This window comes from Sciurus vulgaris (assembly GCF_902686455.1).
Source record: "Sciurus vulgaris genome assembly, chromosome: 1".
NCBI lineage: Eukaryota > Metazoa > Chordata > Mammalia > Rodentia > Sciuridae > Sciurus > Sciurus vulgaris.
Window position 1 is genome coordinate 164734550 of NC_136461.1, and position 18000 is coordinate 164752549.

At 36.7% G+C, this 18000-nt stretch overlaps 1 long non-coding RNA gene across 1 annotated transcript in view; it reads right to left on the reverse strand.

Annotated features, from left to right (window-relative positions):
- The window catches only part of LOC306663595, a 404268-nt gene that overhangs the window by 247654 nt on the left and 138614 nt on the right, over positions 1 to 18000 (reverse strand). The window contains exon 5 of the long non-coding RNA XR_013764472.1: positions 16314 to 16426. This is a non-coding gene — a long non-coding RNA (uncharacterized lncRNA). The remainder of the gene's footprint in view (positions 1 to 16313; positions 16427 to 18000) is intronic.

The following is an 18000-nucleotide window of genomic DNA, read 5'->3' on the forward strand; positions in this document are numbered from 1 at the left end:
TGGAAAGAACACTGGAGAAATTGTAAAAACAGATGGTTTTCTAATTCCCTTCTATTGTGAATTGTTTTCAACCTAAAATAAAAAATTGGGGAGGAAAAAACTCATTTTCTCACAGATAAAAACCTTGAGGGGTGGTAGAGCATTCTACCAGCACACTTCCAGTTCTGGGAGTTCCAGAAAATTATGCCAAGTTCAATACCAAAGTACGTCACAAGAAAAGCAGAACACAGAGCATCTACCTGGATGTGTACGAATATCAGATGCTGCATACGATGACCTTGACAAAGTAAATTCTCAACACAAGTTACTAAGAGAAAGAGGGTTATCATTCTTTCTCCTGGGTCCTAGGTAGAAAAATTATAGAATTTTGGATATCCCATTCTGATGAAAAAAGTTACCAGGTACCATAACGATTTTAATTTGAAAACTGAAGGATTAAAACTTGATCCCTTTTTAAGACTGAAAAGAAATGGAAGGACTACACATTGACATAAATTATTTTTAGTCAGATAATCTGATTAGTTTTTCAAATGATAATTATTATCTAATTAGAAGTTGAGAAAGAGTAATGAGGCAAATTATTTTTAAATTTAGCCAAATTACATTAAAAGACTTCTAAAGAAAGCCAAAATGGTATAGAAAGAGAAAAAAATAGTTCATTTAAATCTGAATAGAATTGCCAAAATAGATTATATGAAAATGAAGGCTTCTCTCTCATAGAATAGGTAAGAAACTCATGTTTTAAGGAAAATTTGTCTAAGATATGGAAGCAAAATCTTCTATAAAGACAAAGTAGGAAGCTCTTGATGATTTAGTGAAATGTCCTCAAAATCCAAGGTTACAGGAAGGAAGGCAGACTAATCAAAAAGGATTATTATGAAAAACAATGGCAAGTATGTTAAATGATGAGTTTTCCAAAGATGCTTCACCCTGGAAATTTACCACTTTTTGAAATCCCTCTTCCTGACTCACCCGTTGTTGTTTTTAATAAAGTCTGAGGGAAAGGATAGATGAGTAAGGCTATGAGTCAGCAGTTATTAACAGTTATTTTTAAGAAAGGTGATATTCGATTTTAAAATCTGGGTGACCTTTAGCATTTTACAATACCTGCTATTCTAAATTTTTCTGAGTAAGTTATCAAGATATATGGAAAAGTTGGCTGCTTCATATCCAGTGTGTGCAGTTAAAAAGCAAAAGTTGGCAAATGGTTTAGTTATCTTAAGAGCAATGGCAAAGAATTAAAAAGTTTAATGCTACTCAGGTTTTATTTTGGTAAGCTTAGGTCATAAAATTAATTATCTCAGTAAAATCTTGCTTCTTAAAAATGGTACAAACATTGGCAAGTGCTTGCAGCCATATTAAATGTGATCTGAAATGATCTTTCTCTAAGACTTAGGCCAGTCGTTATATAATATATAAATTTGAATTCTTGCCTCATAATAAGCTTTGACAATTGTAATAAATATAATCAGGAAATGAGGTATTAATCTAAGCTTAACAGCAAATCCCTTTTTTCTAATCATAAATATTGTTTACGTAATCTGGGAGACAGTACAGTTGATAGGATTTTGTATCTTTAATATCTTACTATCAAAAGATCATAGCATCAATGCATGTTTAAAACTTGCAATTACAGGACTAGAGAAGAAACTTAGTGCAAAACTCTTGCCTTATATGGGTAAAGCCCTGGGTTCAGTCCTCAGCACCACAAAACAAACTAATAAACACCCTTGCAATTACAGCCTAATCCAATGCACTCAACCTGGGACTATCCCATGTAGAGTTAGCTGGTTCAGATTGCAAGTTTCTGCCTCATAATGGAACCTGTCAATGAAAGCCCATTTATCAAGTACTAAATTGCTCTACTTTTTAATGTATATACCTAATGAGAGTTCTTGACATAACTGAAATCGTTTCCAATCTTCATCCTTCATTTCTATGAATCCTGGCAAGAATTTAAAAAGGAGCTATGCGATTTATATCCTTTTAAACCTGCATACATATAGGAGTCCACAAATTACCCATATATGGAACACATCCCTTTGCAAACAAGCCTGTTGATTTGAAAAACATATGTGAGAGGCTGCTTGAGATCAGGAAAATAAGTGTGTCAAAGTTCCATATCAGTTCAGGTCTTAAAAAGGATAGGATCAATTTCAAAATAAAATTTATTTAAGTACAAAGAAACACTAATAAAGTCAGTTCATTGTTTTTAACTTCATAGAATCTTTAAGAGAAAATGTTTTAATAACAAACCATCTGTTAAGTCAATGAAAGCAGTTTTAGAAATATTTTTGAAATCGCTTTAGAATTCATTACTTTATAACAGATGAAGGAAAATTAATTTTATTATGTTTTCTATTCAGAATATAGTTTTCTTTTGTCCCTGTGCAACTCTCCTAAACATTTTATATGTGAATATATAAAAAAAAAACTGATTTCTTGATATAAACACTTCATGTATGTAGATTTACCTATTGGGTATGGCTTTTAACTAATGCTCATATACCATGTTTAGGCATCTGTTTAACACTTATTCATCATGATAAGAGGTGGAATGTGATCTTTCTATAGTACAGACTACCTGCACTATCCAACAAAAAGCAGTCGACTTTGTAAATTGAGAAGAAACTCATTTGTTTGACTTAGAAACCTTGTCAAGGTTAGAACTGAGAGCAGATAAAGAAGGGGCAACAAATGTGACATACCTAGAGGAGGCACAGGCTTTCAAAGAATACAGACGCTGGTGTCCAACATTCATCCACCATAATGTAATTCCTTATGATGAGGAAGGCTACTCAGGTATTTAAGAGAATACACTGAAATTAAAATACACTTGGAGGGAAAAGGAATGATGGCTATTGTTAGTTTATGATAAGCACTATAAAAATGTGCTTTACCTAAGTCAAGTTAGTTTTTATTCATGTAAATCTCTGCCTTCATTATTAGCTAACTTATGCAAGAGGATTAACAGAAAAACTCCTAAAGAACTAGCTCCTAGAGAATATTTATAATTGAGCAGGAAAAAAAACTGAGATGAAAAGCATGCTATCCTGAACTCCAGCACCAAAAATAACCATGTAGATGTCTATAATTTCCATCACAAAGAAGAATGATATCATCTTTATGGTAAATATACCATTTATTCATTTACCAATTAATTTATCTAGTTTATGACAAAGTACTTTTCTGCTATGTGACATAAAGGGTACACAGGTGTATCAAAGAACCAGCCAGGGAGATAGCATATGAATGAAAATATTTGAAAGATGCAAGACATGATAACGCCTCATCATAAGCAGTAAATATTAGCTTGGCAAGATTACTTGTGTGGGAGATAGTGCACAAATGTTACTCTGAAATATTAAAATTAATAAATACCAAAAATATACTTGACTGAATTTTCAAATACATAGTATCCTTAATTAGCCTAAACATTTCCTAATAAATGTTCTCCTTTAAGGAGTCTTAGAAATTAATGTTAATAAATGAAAGCACTAGTGCAGCTCATCTGGCAATTGTTCCAGTTGTACATTAAAAAGGTCTTTCCCAAGTTCTTAAAACAGTATCACTGTCTACAAGGAATTCACTTCACTTGTAATGACACACACAGACTGAAAGTAAAAGAATGGAAAATTATATTCCATACAAATGGAAAGCAAAAGAAGACAGGAGTAGCTATACTCAAATTTTTAAAAAATGAACTTTAAAATGTAAACTCTAAACAGGGATAAGGTTATTATAATAATGGAGTCAATTTATCAAGAGGATGCAACAATTATAAATATATACGTACCCAATGTTGGAGAATCCAAATTTGTAAAGCAAATAATAGATGTAAAGGAGATAGAATCCAGTACAAGAGTAGGAGATTTTAACACTCTACTTCCAGAAATGCAGAATATCCAGAAAGAATTTCAACAAAGAAACATCCAAGTTAAAAAACATTCCGAACCAATAATTTGAATTTCCAATAAAAAATACTTGCCATTATTACTATATATACCATGCAATGTGTGGAATATAGTTATATTACTTTTATTACTTATCTGAAATTCAAGTTTAACTGGGTTTCTTATATTTTATCTGGTGAACCTAGAAATTGTGAGAAATGTTAGGGAAATATTAGGCATGGAGATTATTGTTATTCCTTAAGAAAAGGCAAGGGAGGAAAGAAGAAATTGAGGGAGAAGGAGACAAAGGAAGAAGAGAAGGGAAAGGGAAGGGAAGGAAGTAAAAAGGAAAAATGCAGAAGTTCCAAGGAAAGGTGGCAAGCTGTATTCCTACTTTTCTAAGAAGTTATACGAAAAAAAACAAAACATAGAAAGATGAATATTGGAATATATTTTTCACAACTGCTTCAAGAATAGGACTGAACATTCAATTCAAGTGTTATGCTTAAAACAGGATTTAGAATGCCACATTTTGAATTCTACTTTTCCTTTTAATTTGTTTTCTATCACAAAATATTTTAATATATAATATTTAATATTTTAGAAAAATACAGAGAACAAAGTAATGCATGCACATTCATCTCTTTAAAGATTCAACAAATAGTCAACCACTTCCCAAGTTACTTGTGAACATTTTTTAAATAAAAATTAAAACTAATTGAAAAAAAAAATCCAAACCAAGTGAACCTAAACAGACATTTACAGAACATCCCACCCAAAGCTACAAAATACACGTTCTTAGCAGCAAATGAGACTTTTTCCAGAATAAATCATATGTTGAGCCACAAACAAAACTCTATAAATTTTTTAAAAAATGAAATTATACAAAGTATCTTCTCTGACACAATGAAATAAAACTAGAAAACAATACCAGAAGGACATACAAATACATAAAAATTAAACAATATACCCCTCATAATGAATGGGTCAAAGAAGAAATTAAAAAGAAATTGAAATGTTTCTTAAGGCAAATGAAAATGAAAATACAACATACCTAAACCTATCAGAAATAGTAAAAAGCAGAAAAGTTTAAGAGAAAAGTTTATGGCAATAAACACCAATATCAAAAAATTAGAAAGATCTCAGATAAACCACCTAATATTATACCTCAAGGGACTAAAAAAATGAACAAGCTAAACCCAAAACTAGTAAGGAAAGATTAAAGATCAAAACAGCAATAAAGAAATTAGAAACTAAGGAAAAATACAAAAAATTAAAAATGAAGACATTTTTCCAAAAGATAAAAACAAATTTCTTGCAATATTAAAAATTAAGATTCAAATAAATAAAATCAGATGAGAAAAAAAGTAGACATTACAACTGATACTATAGAAATATAAAAGATCATACTAGACGGTTGTAAAAAGCTAAATACCAGAAAACCTAGAAGAAATGGATAAATATTTGAACACATACAATCTACCAAAATTTAACAATACAGAAATAAAAAAATCTGAAAAGAGGAGTAACAAGTGAGGGAAAAGCCCAGAATCTAAAGACTTCACTGTTAATTCCACCAAACATGTAAAGAAAAACTAATAGTAAACCTTTTCAAACTGTTCCCAAAAATTAAAGAGAAGGGAATTCTTCCCAATATATTCTACAAGACCAATATCATCATGATTTCAAAATCACACAAGGACTCAAAAGAAAGAATGAGAGGGACAGAGAACATTACAGGCCAATATCCCTAATGAACATAGATGCAAAAATCCTCAACAGAATACTCCTAAACTGAACTCGACAGCACATTAAGAGATCATTCACTTGACCAAGTGACCGCCTGTGTTAATACAGGAATATTCAGAAGTGAAATGATTACACTGTAAGAACTGTAACCCAATCAGACCTTCCTAGTTTGAATGGGCTGACTGGGTAGTAACAGTAGGCAGGTGGGGTGTGGCTAGAGGAGATGAGTCACTGAGAGCACACCCTGGAAGGGTACATCCTCCTTGCAGCCCATTCCCCACCCTCTACTTCCTGCCCCCACCATAAGCTGAGTAAAGCATGAGCTGCTTTACTTCCCTGGGCCCTTTCCCCAAGGAGGCACTACCTTACCTTGGACTCAGAGTAGTGAAGACAGCAATCTATGGACTAAACCTCTGAAACCTTGAGCCTCAAATAAGGTTTCCCTCCAAGGTGGGTTTTGTCAAACCGTTCTTGTTTGTTTGTTATTTGTTCTTTTGAGATATACATGACAGTAGGGTACATTTGACATATTATACATACATGGTGTATAACTCATTCTAGTTAGGACCCCATTCTTGTGATTGTATGGAGTTTCACTGGTAGTGTATTCATATATGAACATAGGAAACTTATGTCAGATTCATTCACCGTCTTTCCTATTCCTGTCTCCCTTCCCTTCATTCCCCTTTGTCTAATCCTCTGAACTTCTATTCTTCTTCCACTCTCTCATCTTGTTGTGTGTTAGCGTCCATATATTAGAACATACAACCTTTGGTTTGGGGGGATTGGCTTATTTCACTTAGCATGACATTCTCCAGGTCCATCCATTTACCAGCAAAAGTCATAAAGTCAATCATTTTTATGGCTGAGTAATATACCATTGTGTATGCCACATTTTCTTTATCCATTCATCTGTTGAAGGGCACCTAGTTTGGTTCCATAGCTTAGCTATTGTGAGTTGAGTTGCTATAAACGTTGATGTAGCTGCATCACTGTAATATGCTGATTTAACTCCTTTGGATACATACCAAGGAGTGGTATAACCTGATCAAATGGTGGATCTATTCCTAGTTTTTTGAAGAATCTTGTACTACTTTCCAGGGTGATTGCACCAATTTGCAGTCCCACCCAGCAATGCATGATTGGACATTTTTCCCAACATCCTCGTCAACATTTATTGTTACTTGTAGTCTTGATAATTTTCATTTTGACTGGAGTGAGGTGAAATCTCAGTGTAGTTTTAATTTGCATTTCCCTAATTGCTAGAGGTATTGAATATTTTCTCATATACCTGTTGATTATTCATATTTCTTCTGTGAAGTGTCTCTTCAATTCCTTTGCCCATTTATTGACTGGATATTTTGGGTTTCTGCTGTTAAATTTTTTGATTTCTTTATATATCCTGGAGATTAATGCTCTATCTGAAGTGCAGGTAGAGAAGATTTTTCTCCCATTCTGTAGGCTCTGTCTTCACAGTCTTTAATTATTTCCTTTACTATGAAGAAACTTTTTAGTTTGATACCAACACACTTACTGATTCTTGATTTTACTTATTACACCTTAGGAGAATTGCTGAGCAAGTCAGTTCCTAAGCCAACATGATTGAAAGTTGGGCCTACATTTTCTTCTAATAAGAATCATGCCTGTAATCCCAGCAGTTTGGGAGGCTGAGGCAGGAGGATTGCAAGTTCAAAGTCAGTCTCAGCAACAGTGAGGCACTAAGCAACTCAGTGAGACCCTGTCTCAATAAAATATAAAATATGGCTGGGGATGTGGCTCAGTGGTTGAGTGCTACTGAGTTCAATCCCCAGTATGCCAAAAAATAAAAATCAATCTATTTAACAAAAAAGGTGAGAGAGCTCTACAATGAAAACTACAGGACACTAAAGAAAGAAATTAAAGAAGACTTTAGAAGATGGAAAGATCTCCCATGTTCTTGGATAGGCAAAATTAATATTGTCAAAATGGCCATACTACCAAAAGTGCTATACAGATTTAATGTAATGCCTATTAAAATTCTAATGATATTACTTTACTCACAGTAATAGAAAAAATAGTCATGAAATTCTTGGAAAATAAGAGGCCCAGAATAGCTAAATCAATCTTTAGTGAGAAAAGTGAAGCAGGAGGCATCACAATACCAGACCTTAAATTAAACTACAGAGCTATAGTAACAAAACAGCATGGTATTGGCACCAAAACAAATGTGAAGACTAATGGAACAGAAGACACAGACACACACCCACATAAATACAGTTATCTCATACTAGACAAAGGTGCCACATACATTAGAGGAAAGATAGCCTCTTCAAAAAATGGTGCTAGGAAAACTGGTTACTCATATGTAGCAGAATAAAATTTAACCCCTACCTCTCACCCTGCACAAAACTCAACTCAGAGTGCATAAAGGACCTAGGCATTAGACCAAACTGTTACTGTTTGAAGACACATGATTGCATCCCTAGAAAGTCCTAATGGCACTACCAAAAAAACAAATTTGAAACTAATAAGTGGATTGAGTAAAATTTCAGGATACAAAATCAACATACAATAATCAGTAGTATTTCTATACATCAATAGCCAATTATCCAAGAAAGAAATAAAGAAAGCAATACCATTTTTAATAACAAAAAAAAAACCACCCTCAGAATAAATGTAAGTAAAGATGTAAAAGAGCTTTATGCAAAACACTATAAAACACTGAGGAAAGGAATTGAAGTTCTCTCTCTCTCTCTCTCTCTCTCTCCCTCCCTCCCTCCCTCATACACACACACACACACACACACACACACACACACACACACATATATATCCCATTTAAATGGATTAGAGGGATTAATATTGTTAAAATATCCATACTATCTAAAGTCATCAGTAGTTTCAATGCAATCCCTATTAAACTACTAATGGTATTTTTCACAGAAGCAGAAAACCCTCCAAAAATTCATACGGAACCACTAAAGATCCCAAATAGAACAATCATGAGCAAAAAAAAAAAAAAAAAAAATCAAACTATAGGCATCACACTACCTGATTTCAAAATATAACACAAAGCTACAGTAATGAAAGCTACAAGATTTTGGTTTAAAATATGCAAGTAGACAACATAGCCAAATAAAGAACACAGAAATCTATCCATGAACTTACTGCCCCTGATTTTCAACAAGGGCACCAAGAACATCCATTGAGGAAAGAATAGTCTCTTCAATAAAGGTACTGGGGAATTGTATGTTAATATAAAGAAGAATGAAACTAGACCCCTATCTCTCACCACACACAGACATCAACTCAAAATGGATTGAAAACATAAAAGTCAGACCCGAAACTACTAGGGAGAAGAAAAAAACAGGAAATAAATGTTCTGTACCTTAGTGTGGGCAAGAGATTTCTTGTATAAGAATTCAAAAACACAGGCAACAAAAGTAAAATAGATGAGTAGGATTACATCAAACGAAAAAGTTTCTGCACAGCAAAAAAAATAATCAACAAAATAAAGAGACAACTTACAGAATGGGAGAAGATATTTGGAAACTATTATCTAACAAAGGGTTAGTACACAGAATATATAAGGCTCTCAAATAACAGGAAAAAAATTCTGATTTTAAATGGGAAAGACATAAGAAGAGATATCTCACATGAAGGCATACAAATAGTGGATAGGTATAAGAAAAATGCTCAATATCACTAATCAGTGAAATCCAACTCAAAACTACAAGTAGTTTTACTTGAACATTTAAAATCTCACTAAATATATTGTCTTTTATTTAAAAAATGATTAGAAGAACTGGCATAAATGTAGAAAAATAGCAAGTCTTATACATACTTGGTGTGAATATAAATTAGTGTAGTCATTATAGAATACAATATGGAGGTTCCTCAAAAAATTCTTAAGTGATAGTCCATATAGTCCAGCAGTCCCACTAGTGTATATCTTCAAAGAAAATGAAATCAGTATATTCCAGAGATGTCTGCATCCTCATGTTTATTGTGGCATTATGTATAATAGCCAAGGCATGGAATCAACCTAAACATTCATCAACAGATTAATGGATAAAGAAAATGTGGCATTTATACACAGTTGACTGCTATCAGTCATGGAAATGTAGGAAATGCTGTCATTCACACCAACATGGATGAACCTAGAGAACATTATGTTAAGTGAAATAAGACAAACACAGAAAGATCAGTATTTCATGACCTGATAAAGCTGATCTCATTGCAGTATAGAGTAGAATAGTGGTTACCAGCATCTGGGAAGAGTAGAGGGGAGAGAGGGATGGGCAAAGATTGGTCAATGGATACAAAAATACAGTTAGATAGAAATGAGTTCTGGTGTACTACTGTAAGCCCTAAGACAACTAGGGCTAACAATATTATATTGTATATTTCAAAATACCTAGAGAGAATTTTAAATGTTCTAGCAAAGAAATGATAAATATTTGAAGTGCTAAATATACTGATTTAATCATCTCATAATGTATACATCTATGGAAAAGTCACAGTGTACCTGGCAAATATATACAAATTCCATGTGTAAATTAAAAACAAAACTTTTTTAAAAAATAAAGACAGCATCTTCTCAATTAGGGAGTTGCTTCTAAAAGTAATTTATAATCTTAATTTGTTTGGCAATGCTTTGTAAAAATGCTCAGATGAACTTCAGTCCTGAAAAAAATGTAAGACCTCTGACACCAAATCCACTATATAATACACAACATAACATACCAAACCAGACACTGAATTTTATTCTGCATGCTACATGACTTAATTCTACATTAAGAATTAAGATGTTGTCCATTAAATAATTCAGCCTCCTGAAAATAAAGCCCCACATGAGAAATTTATTGAAGAACTTTAAATTGGGGTAACAATCTCTCCTAATACACTCACATACTTCCTTTGTTCAATAATGAAGGTCGTTTTCTTTTTTTCTCTGATTGCCAGAAACTTCAAGCCCAACATGAAGTACATGCACAGAAATATTATGGCAACCTCATGGCTACAGTATCTGCCATTTCCACTTTTCTATGAGCCTGATTTTCCATATCCATTTTTATTTGTGGACAGAGAAGGAAGCATAAATTCATTTGGTAAATTAAAATGCAAAGAATAATATACTGTGTGAGTCATAAAGTTTCAGAGTATATTTATATATAATGGCCCACCATTTGAAATAAATTATTAATATATAAGCTTACTTGTTAAGCCATGTTGAATGGGTATAAACACCTCATTTCATTTATATATAAGGTTGTTTAAGCAGAACCTGAGGCTTTTAAATTAGGCTCATTTGGTCTTAATTTCTCTGTTATTGCCTTCCCAAATATTTTAGACATTCGGAAATATCCCTACTGCTACACTAGGTGGGTAGAAAGCCAGAATCTTCATTATAAGTCACCAGAAGAGTTGATCACATATTAGGAGGGGGAAGCTTAAACAGAAAAACAGGATAAGTCCCATTAACAAACAAAAAACTGAATTGTAGGCACCAAAGTGAGAAAGCTGGCCAATGTACCTTTCTGAAATAATTGGAAGAATTAGTTCCAAGCCCATATTTCTTAAACCAAAAAGTCCATTGATTGTGCCCAGTAAGGGCTTTTTTTTTAAGGAATGAGTAAAAAATGTGAAAGTAACCTGAATAGTATCTGGGTTGATTTTGTGACTTTCCTTTACTCTTATGAAACTACAAAAATTTATCAATAATATTACAAGTAATAAGTTCAAACAGACTGTGTTATCTATTCTAATAGTATTATACTCGCATTTGAGGGAAAATATTACTTTATGCAGGATGAAAATTTTTGCTACCACAATAGTAAGAAAATAGATGATGAGTAGCGACTAAAAAAATAGCTTTCAGATGTGTAGTTTATATTTTCTCCCCTGCAAACTGTGCTTTTGAAAAGAAAAAATGACAAAAGGAATGGAGGATGTAATCTGAAACTGTGGCCTCCTTGTCTTTCCTGTCTTTTCACTTTACTATAATAATCCTGTAAGGATCAGACTTTTCCTTCAGGACTACATATTTAGTAACAGAGTCCCATGTCTTATTACTTACCATCTTAGGCAAAGCCAGTCTAATAAGCTCCCCACTTTACCCACTGCTCCTTAAGAACATTGAAAACGGGGCCTCTAAGATACCAAGAGGATCATAACCAGGGTCCTACTAGCTTCATCTTCAAGTCCAGGCTTCCTTTTGAACTTTTATGCTGGTCCTTTACTCTGGTCATTAGACTTTGACCTTCTAGGTTATAATAACGAGTCTACCACTTCCTTGTTTGCGTTTCTGCTTCAGGCCCCAGTTGGCCTTCTTCTGGTGAGTGACCTTGTCACCCCATACTTCTTAGTAAGTATCAATTACATTAATGGCCAATGTGTATGGAGCACAGTGTTTTACATGCACATTCATTTGACAAAATGTATTGCTTAGTACGTGCAAACCTGTACTATCTGCTAAGAACTGAAAAAAAAAAAATCAATCTGGACAAAGCTCTCTGCTCCTATTGAGTCTACCAGGAATCAGACATGAACCTACAGAGTTAGAAATATATGAAAACAAAGAGGCACAGATACTCTGAAAGAAAGGAGCTATTTTTTTTTAATGTAATAAAGGACATCAGCTAGCTAAAAGAGTAATATTAGGCATTCTCAGTCTGAGATGCGAAAGATAAGAGAATTAATTAGACACAGTGGACAAACATTCCAGACAGAGCTAACAATCTGAGCAGAGAGACTATGACAACTGAGTCATGGGAAGTGGTGGAGACAAGATGGCAAGGACCACTTGAGAAACTCCTGAGGTTGGCGTGGCCTGAGTGCAGAAAGCTACAACCAGAAAGAGGCAAGCACCAAATGAAGCACAGATTGTTAGGTTATGTTAAGGATTTAGGTCTTTATCCTTGCAACAGTTGAAAACTTTTAAGAAAATAAAATGGCACAATTATATTTGGAGTTTAAAATGATAATCCTCCTTAGGGTTGCAGGATTGGAGGTGGACAGAAATGGATGCAGGGAGACCAGCTCTAAGGATATCACAGTAGTCCAGGTAAGAAACAATAGCATCTTAATCTAATAGTGGCTGACTTAAAAGAATGCATGTGCCAGACATATTATATCTGAGGTTAGCCTCACAATAATCCTACATTTCAGAGACTGTAATTACCTTTACAGATGAGGAAAATGAGGTTCAGAGATGCTGAGTGGCTTTCCAAGGTCACAAAGATAAGCAACAAGAGAGAAATTCAAGCCCAAGTGGTCTAGCAGACTCATGTTCACATCCCATGTCCTATGCTACTTCCCAGAAAGTCATGGCATTGGAGTTGAACATAAGTGCGCAGATTCAAGAGATCCTGGAAGTTGAAATCTCACAGGTACAGTAATGGATTCATTGTGGTAATTGAGGAGGTGATATCAGAGTGAGGAGATGTCAAGAATAGGGTCTAACCATCTGACTTACACAGGTGGATGGAGAGTAGTGCCATTCACTGAAATAGGGAATACTGAAAATGAGTCAGGTTTTTATTTTTTTTTTAATTTATTTTTTGGTGGGGGTAGGTGGAGTGTGGTAAGGGAACTATGAATTCAATATTGAACATGTGAATTTGAGGAAGCTTGAGCTACCCAAATACAAATAAAAAGCAGACAGGTGGATACATGGGTCTGGATATCACTGGAAGCATCTTGTTTGGAGATGTAAACCTGAAAGACATCACCATGTGAGAGATGAAGTCATGGGCATAGCTGTACTTACTAGAGTTCGTGAAACTCACGCTGTGGGCCCATTCTTCTCTACCCCTGTGATGAAAACTCAGACAGATCCACAGCTTTCTGTCAGTTATGAATAATAAAAGTCACTACAAGCTTTCATCACAGTCAGAGCCATAAGCAGAACTGCAAACATGCCAGTAGCTCAGGCCTACCAGGGCAACAAGGGGTATGATTTTTTTCTTTTCCTCACCCACCTCCTTCTCAATCCATTCACAGGTTATTTACTCCTTCTGGAGAAAACCCAGGGGCTTAGTGAAGAAAGAGCACATGGTGGAAGTCACTGACAAAGTTGGAATGTGGGATCAGTACCCTCTCATGGAGATCCAAGTGTCAAGGACTACTGGATGTCTCCATTTAGCTGTCTAATAGACATCACAAACTTAGAGTGTCTGAGATTGAATTTGATTTCCTCTCATCCACTACACCTACTCCTCCAGTGTTAACAAGTATGAACTCCATTCTGGCAGTCGTTTGAGCCAAATACCTTAAAGTTCTCTTTTCTCACACAATCCACTTCAAACCTCTAGCATTTCCTGTCTCTCTTCACAGTAGTTACCCGCTATAAAATCACTGCAAACACCAAATTAGCTAATACTGAATCATGGCTCCTAGAGAAAATAAAGGTTTTTGTACCTGGTGTGCCTTGGCCACAGTGTTTTTGCCCATGACCATACATACCTTGCTTTATGTGTGTTGCTGTTTGAAGACACCTAATTGAATATCTAGTTGATTAATTAATTGAACTCATGGCCAGCAACACTGTAACTCACACCTGAACACAGTTTATATAACACATGTATTTTCTCTGAAAGTCACATCACAGCCTCCTTGTACTTAGAAATGCTAGACAGCACTTCGGGTCTAAGCTTGGGACCATTTTAGACAGCAAAATCATCAGTGAAAAAGCAAAGCCACAGCACACGAGGACAACCATTTTCAATGAGACCTGAAACAAGAAGGCAGAGTGTCATCATGTTGGAACTCAGCTGGGAACACGCACAGCAGACAATTCACACGTCTTTTGCCACTTTGTGCACGTGCATGTCTGAAAATGAGCACCAAGAAAGAGTGCTTCAAGTATTGACTTTGGGGTTATGAACAAATTTTAGCAAGGAAGCAGATTCACAAATGTGGAATCTGTGAATAATGAGGATCGGCTAGAGAATCGGCCCACTTCTCACCACCGTGACCACAACCACCCTGTTCAAACCGCCATCATCTCTTCACTTGCACTAGACTTTAAGCCTGACTCCCAGTGCACAGCTAGCACCCCCAAATATTCCCAGTGTCCCCCAACAGTCTAACATTTACATGACTTTGATCGCAAACCAAGACCATGTCATCCCTCTGCTCAAAATCCCCCATCGTCTTTCAATCTCTTTTGAAAAGAATGCAAAATTCTGGCCATTTCTGCAGAAGTCACTGAGTGATCTGGGCCGGTGCTCTTCATGGCCTCACGTCCTGTCACCTTCCTGGCCACACTCCATTCTAGACAAACATGCTCCCTGCTCCCTCCTAGGGACCTCTCTAATTGTTTTTTTTGTTGTTGTTGTTTTTATTTTTTGTTTTTTCCTACTTGAATGGCTCTTTATATGGCTGACCCTCTGTAGTGAGTTCCTACAATTTTCAGTTCCCTCAGCATTTATTTTGAATATGTTTGAACTTTTCATACCAGAAATAGGTCTCAGTCACCCTTGACATTTTCCATTTCTGCCCCTGAAGTTCCTCAAGGTGGTCAATCCAGACACTGCCTTTGACCACTGCCCCTTGGGACCACCTCCTCCACCTCCCTAGGACACAGCTCGATATAATCTACTTGACTCACCCCTCTTGTTCCCCACACCTCTCAGGGACTGCACACACATGCAGCAGTGACCAGTTCTCACTCACAGCATGACCCTTGGAATTCCTGCCTGCTTGCTTTAAAACCCACCAATTAGAAACCTCTCCTGGGGAAACTGCTTGGGCAACACCCAGTCAAGGCTGTGGTCCCACAAGGTCCTCTTTTGCTCTCCACCCACCAGCTGAGCATGCACATCTGAAGCAACTCCCCTACCTTTTCCTGTTGGCCCTCCTCTCTGGGATCTCTAATACAAATGCTTCTGCTTTTTCATGTGCTTTGCTGTTCTGTCTCCTCTGTGTCTCATCCCACCAACATGTTCAGACCTAACTTCTTTCTAGGTCAGCACTAGAACTTAAAGTCACTCTCAAGGGAGACTTTAAGACCAAATTGCAAAGAACTGATAATTACAAAACACCCTCTCAGTTTCTTCAAATATCTACTCAAATATCTCCTTATCAGAAACAGTCCTTCCAGGAGGACCCTCATGTAATACCACCCCATTACTCTATCTTCCTTACCTATCTTAATTGAGGCACTTTACCACTGGGCTACAATCCCAAATCTTTTTATTTTGAGACAGTCTTGTTAAGTTGCTTAGGGCCTCGCTAAATTACTGAGGCTGGCTTCAAACTCCTGATCCTCCTGTCTCAGCCTCCCAAGTCACTGGGATTACAGGCATGCTCCATAATGCACTCTACCTGGTTTAATTTTTCTTACCAGCACTTATCACCACCTGGCATATTTTGCATTTTTATTGTTGCTCAACCCTATTTTTTTCATGATATTCCAAGCACCTAGAACATCAAGCACGGCATACTTATGCTGAATGAGTACTGATCAAATGAACGAAGAATCTGGCGTTCTCCTGCGGACCTCCTTTGCAGTCATCTGGCCTGGCCTGAGACTGAAACCCTATGATGCTGCTAATACCCAGACTACATTTCAGGAAGCTCATTTTTCTTTTGGGTCCCTTCACCACCTGTGTTAGTCAGCTTTCCATCACTGTGAAAAAGTACTTGGAAAAAATCCACTTAAAGAAGAAAAGATTTATTTTGACTCACAGTTCAGAGGTTTCTGTCCTTGGTCAGCTGGCTGCTCTGCTCTGAGTTTATGGCAAGACAGAGCATCATGGTGGGGAGTACGTGGTAGAGCTGAGCTGCTCACTTCAGGGTTGCTGGGAAGCAGAGAGAGGGAGGTCACATGAAGAAGGCACTGGGGTCGAAATATACTCTTCAGAGGCACAGCCCCATGACTTACTTCCTCCAACGAGGCCCCGCCTCCTGAAGTTTCCCCACCTCCCAGCAGCGCCACCAGCTGGGAACCACGCCTTTGACACTTGAGCTTGTGAGGGACATTTAAGATCCAGACCATGGTAGCTCCCCTTTGCCCTTCGTGTCATTCCTCCTTAAATGGAATCCAAGACTGGCTTCCTTGTAAATGGGCTTCACATCTAGTGCCCCAAAAGGCACACACGTCAACCCTGCTGGAAGAATTTAAGCCTTTGAATAGGCCACGCTCTTCTCCAGACTCCCACGTGGAGTTCGCTTTGCCTGAAACCCTCCAGCCTCGACTCCTCAGCCCAGCGCTGCCATCACTCCCCAGTCTCAGTATCGCCTCCTTCAGTGGGCCTTCTCAACTCGGGAACCTGAGATTGGGCCTCTAGTGCACTGTTCCACAAACTTTGGTGTACAGGAATCACCTGGAGGGCTTGTCTATCTGCCAAGATTCTGATTGCGATTGAAGAGAGATGTGAATTCGCAGTTCTAAAAACTCACAGGCGAGTCAGAAAAGGCTTATCCAAAGTCCATACGTTGAGAATCACTGCCCGAGATTATGTGCGATAACAGGACTCATCGCATTTTACTGTAATTACTTAACCATTTCTTTCCAACAAGAGAGTTCATTGTCATGCTTAGAGTGAACCCTGCCCAATTTCTCAACTGACTCTGAAAATCAGTAGTGGAGAGAAGGGACATTATTTATCGGCCCCTTAAGTCCTAACAGCCCTCATGTTTCAGAATTACACTCCTCGATTTTCCCTCCACCTGACATTCTCAGCCTGACACATCCAACTTCCCCTTCACAGCTAACTTTCTTCTTTCATTTCTGCTGCAATCTTCCCAGATCACCCCCAAACTAAATGAATCCCCTTTCTCTGGGTTCTGCCTGCCCTAAACGATGGCTAAGTAACAGCCTCCCTTGTGCAGTTAAGGGCCGCATGGAAGGTGTCTTTGTGTGCACTGAATTCTGTGGCTCCTCCCCAACAGTATTCAATGCTGTCTTTTCCCCTCCATTCATCCTATTTTAACTGACAGTTGTCTATGTGTCAGGCTGCTTGTTATATTTTGGGACACAGGCCAAGACAAGATAGACAACTGTTCCTGCCATCACTTTGTCAAATAAGTCCTGAGACCATAGAGACCATATTGAGCCCTCATTAAAATTTAATTGATTTGATGCAGCAGATAAAGAACTGTCCCCCTGCCCCCGACTCTGGTGTTCACTAAAACTCTGAGAGTGGAATCAGGGGAAATGGGAGATCAAATCCGAGATCAATATTTTTTCCATCACATCTTTCAGAACATAACATGCTACATCTGACATGATAAGTCCTATACTCCTACAATATCTAGTATTTATCGGGCCCTTAACTACTTGTTAAGTACTTTATATAAATTATTATACTTTTTTCATAACCGTACCATTAGAAAACTGATGCACAGGTTGTAAAAAGTTAACAATCACTCC